The sequence below is a fragment of the Littorina saxatilis genome, linkage group LG9 (assembly GCF_037325665.1).
Source record: "Littorina saxatilis isolate snail1 linkage group LG9, US_GU_Lsax_2.0, whole genome shotgun sequence".
Lineage (NCBI taxonomy): Eukaryota > Metazoa > Mollusca > Gastropoda > Littorinimorpha > Littorinidae > Littorina > Littorina saxatilis.
In genome coordinates, this window is record NC_090253.1 from 63,179,502 (window position 1) to 63,185,051 (window position 5,550).

Here is a 5,550-nt window from a genome sequence, read left to right on the forward strand (position 1 = left end):
TAAAAGAAAACGGCAGTTTTTTAAACGCACAAGAATTTCAAGCGAAAATGTCGAAAATTGGGGTTCAGGCTAATTTTTTGAAGTATTGTGGGTGTGTAAGTGCTGTTAAAAAATATTTGCAAAAATGTGACCTAGCTATAGATAGCTGCAATTATATTCAGCAACCAAAAGCACTTGTTTTTTTGGAAAGTTTGCAGAAGGGTTCAAAATGCATATACGACATGCTGCTTAGCAAAGTAGATTCTCCAAAGGCATTAAAAAATTGGGAAAGACTGTTGGAGACAGAGGTAGAATGGACAAAGGTTTTTTTAGTTACAAAGAAAATAAAAGAAGTAAAATTAAAATGGTTTCAAATAAAAATCAACAACAGAATATTAGTAACCAATTCAATGCTGAAAGACATGGGGGTGATTGCGAGCAACCGGTGTAGTTTTTGCAATGTAGAAAGAGATACAATTTTCCATTATTTATGGTTATGTGAGCATACTCAGTCATTTTGGACTGAGTTTGAAAAACACATGAAGCAGAAATGTCAAAACTGCAGCAGACTTGCACTCAGCCCCACATTAGTATTATTTGGCTATGACCCAAAAAGTAAGACTGATGAGGGTTTTGATTATATTTTATTACAAGCAAAGTTTTACATATATAAATGTAGAATAAATAAACTAAAACCATCATTGCAAATGTTTCTCAAAGAACTGTCTTACTTACACAAAGTTGACAAATATGTACACCAAATGGAAATAAAGTATACATGTTTTATAATAATAATAATAATAATGGACATTTGCTATAGCGCATAATCATATATATGCTCAATGCGCTTTACATATTAATTTCTGCCGTGTGAGATGGATTTTTTTTACACAATATATCACGCATTCACATCGGCCAGCAAACCTCAAGCCTATTAGGGCGAGCATTCACCTTTCACGGCCTTTATTCCAAGTCACACGGGTATTTGGTGGACATTTGTATCTATGCCTATACAATTTTGCCAGGAAAGACCCTTTTGTCAATCGTGGGATCTTTAACGTACACACCCCAATGTAGTGTACACGAAGGGACCTCGGTTTTTCATCTCATCCGAAAGACTAGCACTTGAACCCACCACCTAGGTTAGGAAAGGGGGGAGAAAATTGCTAACACCCTGACCCAGGGTCGAACTCGCAACCTCTCGCTTCCGAGGCAAGTGCGTTTACCACTCGGCCACCTTTTTTAAAAAAAAGTGGCTACCTTACAATACCTTAGTCGAATAATGGAAAACAATAATAGTTTATATCCGTATTTTCCAGTCAAATATCATGTTTTTTCGTTGTGTTTTTTGTTTTGTTTTCCTGTTTCATTTACAGAGGATTCACTTATGATTTGTCACATGAAGATAATTCACAAAGTGCTTTGTTGTCACATGTTCCTACTATATTGTAAATGTTGATGCCTGAATAAACCATTAAAAAAAAAATATATATATTTGGCCAAACAAAAAAGATTTGGACAAAAAAGTGAAGATTTGGCCAAATCTTTTTTGTTTGGCCAAATCTTTTTTTGGCCAAATCTTTTATGGCAGAAGTTTGACCAAATCTCCCGTTTTAGCTTACAAAAACTATGACCAAAACTTTTACATAGAAAGTTTTGCCCCCCAAAAAGTTATAGCCAAATCTATTCTATTTGGTCAAATGTGGTTTTTTTTGGGTCAAATCTTTGTCTTTTTTGGCCAAAACTTGCGTTGTTGGCCAAAAAAATGAATATTGTCCACCAGCGCCAAGCATAAGTGTGTGTGTATGTGTTTTTGTCTGTCTGTCTGTTTCTGTGTTTGTGGCAACAGTGAAAAATCTGTCCAGAAATGATTTGCACCACACCGGAAAAGAAACATTTCACTATTTACTTCACACAGACTGAAAGTAACAACATGCACTTGAAGTAGACACCCTCCAACCTACCATTTGGGTGAAGTACGCTGTCAAATCAGTATACGGGAAGTAACCCAGTGTACATTCTGGGTCGAGTAACTTGATCTGCTACTACGTGCAATATCTTTATAGATCCGCCAATCATCCGTGTTGAATAAAAATTAAAATAAACAAGAAAGGTAAGTTGTTGAAACGTTTGTTATTTGACAAAACAATACGTTACGTCAAACACTGTATATTAGGAAGACGTGGAACTTGCGAAGAAAATGCGAAAAAGTGTTTGTGGGTTATCGTCCCTAGTCACATGCTGGCGGCGAAAACAAAATGGCCGATCGCGTGCAAGGTGGTGGTGATTTTTGCTCGGCTCTTGGTTGCAAGAACGCCCGTTACAAACAGAGCTGCTTCGGGAAAACTTTCCACAAGTTCCCCAAAGAAGAAAAAAGGTGGGTTGTGCAGTGATTATTTCATCAGGTTTACCTTCTTCAGAATGAGAATGCAATCAGGGGTCGACACTAACTTATTTGGCCTGGGGCCACACTGGCCCCAGAGATGGAAATTGCTGGGGCGGAAAACAAAAATCTGGGGCCCACTCTCATTATTCACGTGCGGCAATGCATTGTTTGTTTTTCTTCATCGTACTGAAGCCAGGGTAATTCTTTCAACCATTTGACATTGAAATTACGACAGAGCTTCGCGCTTTTGGCTGCATCAGTCTCCTTTTTTCTAGCATGCGCCAAGGGCTAGAGTTGTCTAACCTATTTCCGGTTAGAGTTATCCCGGGTGGCGTCCTTGTCACGAGTTGCCACGGTGGCATTTTTTGTGGAAAGAAAGCAGCAATTTGATTGGTTTACGAACCGAAAAAAGGCCCAGTAAAATTCGAGGATACATTGGTGCATGTGATAAAAAAGCCTGTTTCCGGATTAAGCTGTGTAATTTTTTACAAGAGCGATTAACCCAGGTAAAACATGGATATTTTCAACTAACCACCTTTAACCAGCTAGTGGTTGCATTTTTTAGGTGCCTTAGCATTAATTTGATCGATACAGATGAATGGGAGTGCATAAATATTTCCATAACGTGTCCAAAATTGATAATTTCGGTAATTAGATAGTTTCGATCTGACATAATTGTTTGTCTGAAAAGACGGCTTGGGCCTTGACCTTGACCTTCCGCCATCTTCGAGGAACGTGCAAATCTGATTTATTTTGGTTTTAATAAAGGGTCATTTGATCGTGGAGTGTCATTCAGTACAAACTTCATATGAAAGCACACATTGTTGCATAATTAAAACAGCATATTTGGTTTTGCTTCTTTTCTGTCTTTGTAGATAACTGAAAACAAACCAATCGCCCAAGACATGTAACTCTTCATTTTTACCCCTGTTGTTCTCTCCCTTTTCTGAGGTCTTCTCCAGTAAATATATTTGTGATTTTGTTGTTGTTTTTGTTTGAAAAAGTGTACTGAAAATGTTTCTTTTGATTTTCCACATCTTGCTGAAGACTCTACAGCACATTCATTGGAGGGAGAAAAAAGACATTATTTTTTTTGTGTAAATATTCGAATTTTTGACATTAAATTTTGTTTTGTTCAAATCAAAAACAATGGGTTTTTTTTCAAAAGCATCCTCAAATTCAATTTTGGAGTTATTTATTCCAGTGTGCATATTATACTACACATTGTTGTGTAGCTACACTACCATTGGTGCCTTTAGTTTTGTTACGCCCTCGGAGTGACGCGTTTTGAAAAACAATTGAAAAAGACTTTTTTTTCTTCTTTTTTTTAATTTTTTTTTTTTAAATTAACTCTTTTATTTCTATGTATTATTTCAATTGATTAGTCATTTGGACATACCAAAGATGTGTTTTCAATAGTTAAATATTTTTTTTTTTACTTGTAAAAAAATCATTGACTCATCCTATTTTTTCGTTTCTCTCCACCCTGTTCTTCATCTTCATTTCCAGGTCTTTTTACACCAGGGATGTGTCGCCACATTTGGCGTTTGGCATTTGAAGGCGATACTTATCTCTCACGCTAAAGAGCGCAATTTGGGAGTTATTTCCCTTGCGGCATTGTCCTTCGACGATTTCAATGGGTTTTTTTTTTTCTTGACTGCGGCATTGATCGTAACGCAAATTTCAGTGATGACTATGACTGGCGATTTTTAGTGATTGGCTCTGGCATTAGAAATTTCGGTTTGTCATTGTTGGAATTTATCCTGGGGCGGAGTGGGCCCCAAGCTTCGGCAATAATTGGGGCGGAACACAAAACTCTGGGGCGTTCCGCCCCCCAGTGTCGAACCCTGGCAATGGCTCGAGTCAACTAACTCAGTAGACTAGATCTACAGCGTCAGCGAGTACTTACGACTGTGAGTGTGAGTCAGCAGTCAGTACAAAACAACAGTTTACACTTGATGACAAACTACCCGTGGGCATATTTGCTGAATCCTTTATCAAACCTTGTTTACGGGAAAACTACAGTACAAAGGTACATCACTCATCCGTTTTGCGTTTAGGCAGAGCGTTAGATTTAGAATGGATGCCATTTCACAAGCTGACAAGGTGATTCCTTTCAATCATAATCATGCCCGTGTGATCAGATTGTCAATGATTGTGATCATAATTACGTACGTACACAATGAAATAACACAATTTTGCAAAGCATGTTTTTATCTTCTCCTGTTTGTACTGGTGTATCCGTAAGCGATTTTGGGCTGGGGGTGTTTCTTGGGCAAGCTAGAATTTTTCGGTTTCGAAGACAAGTCGGAACTCTATTGTTGGCCCTTCCCGCAGTGGGGCACTGCGGTTATGAAATTAAAAGCCCCTCCTGTTTTTGGAACCGCAGGAGCTTTCTAGTTTGCTGTTAGGTAGATTTTTGGTTCCTCTTTCCTGTCATGCTCTCTTTTTCTTCATGAATTCTTTTTTTTTTCTGCCTTCTTGCTCATTCACCTGTATTTTTTCCAAAAATCTCTTCTCTTGCCGCTTGTCTCGCGATCCATGTATAGTTTAATCTGTTAGTGTTCTGATGTAAGTCCAGCAGTAGATAGGTTAAGCCTATTTTAACATACTGGAAACTGGTAATCTTCCAGTAGGTATTAATTTAGTTTTACTAAAGCCTGCTGGGACACAAGTAATGGGTTAGTGCATTTGTAAACAGGAATCGCTTGACAAGTGGCCCCCTTCATCCCCCCCTTCCTCGTCCTGATATGGCTCTGCGTAGTCGGCTGGACGTTAAGCAACAAATAAACAAACAAACAAACAAAAATTGTTGGCCCTAAATCCTCTCTCTCAGTGACCATTGTGATTTATATATAATTTTTTTCTTTCTTCTTGCAGACTGAAGATCTGATTTAGCTTTTTTGTCTTTCCTTTTTGCTTAGTTTAACAATAACACAGTTGTTTTTATTGTCAAACTAGGTGCAGAATATGGATGCAATTCACAAGGCGAGAGGATTTTGAAAAGCTGCAGCCAGCTGATGTTCAAGGTCTCAAGCTTTGTACTGATCACTTTGAGGCCAACCAGTACAACAATCCTGCAGAGAGGGGATCACTTGTGTGGAATGCTGTCCCGACATTGTTTGCAGTGCCAAATCCACCACCGAAGGTTAGTTATTTATTGGGTTTAGGTTGTTGCAAACCAA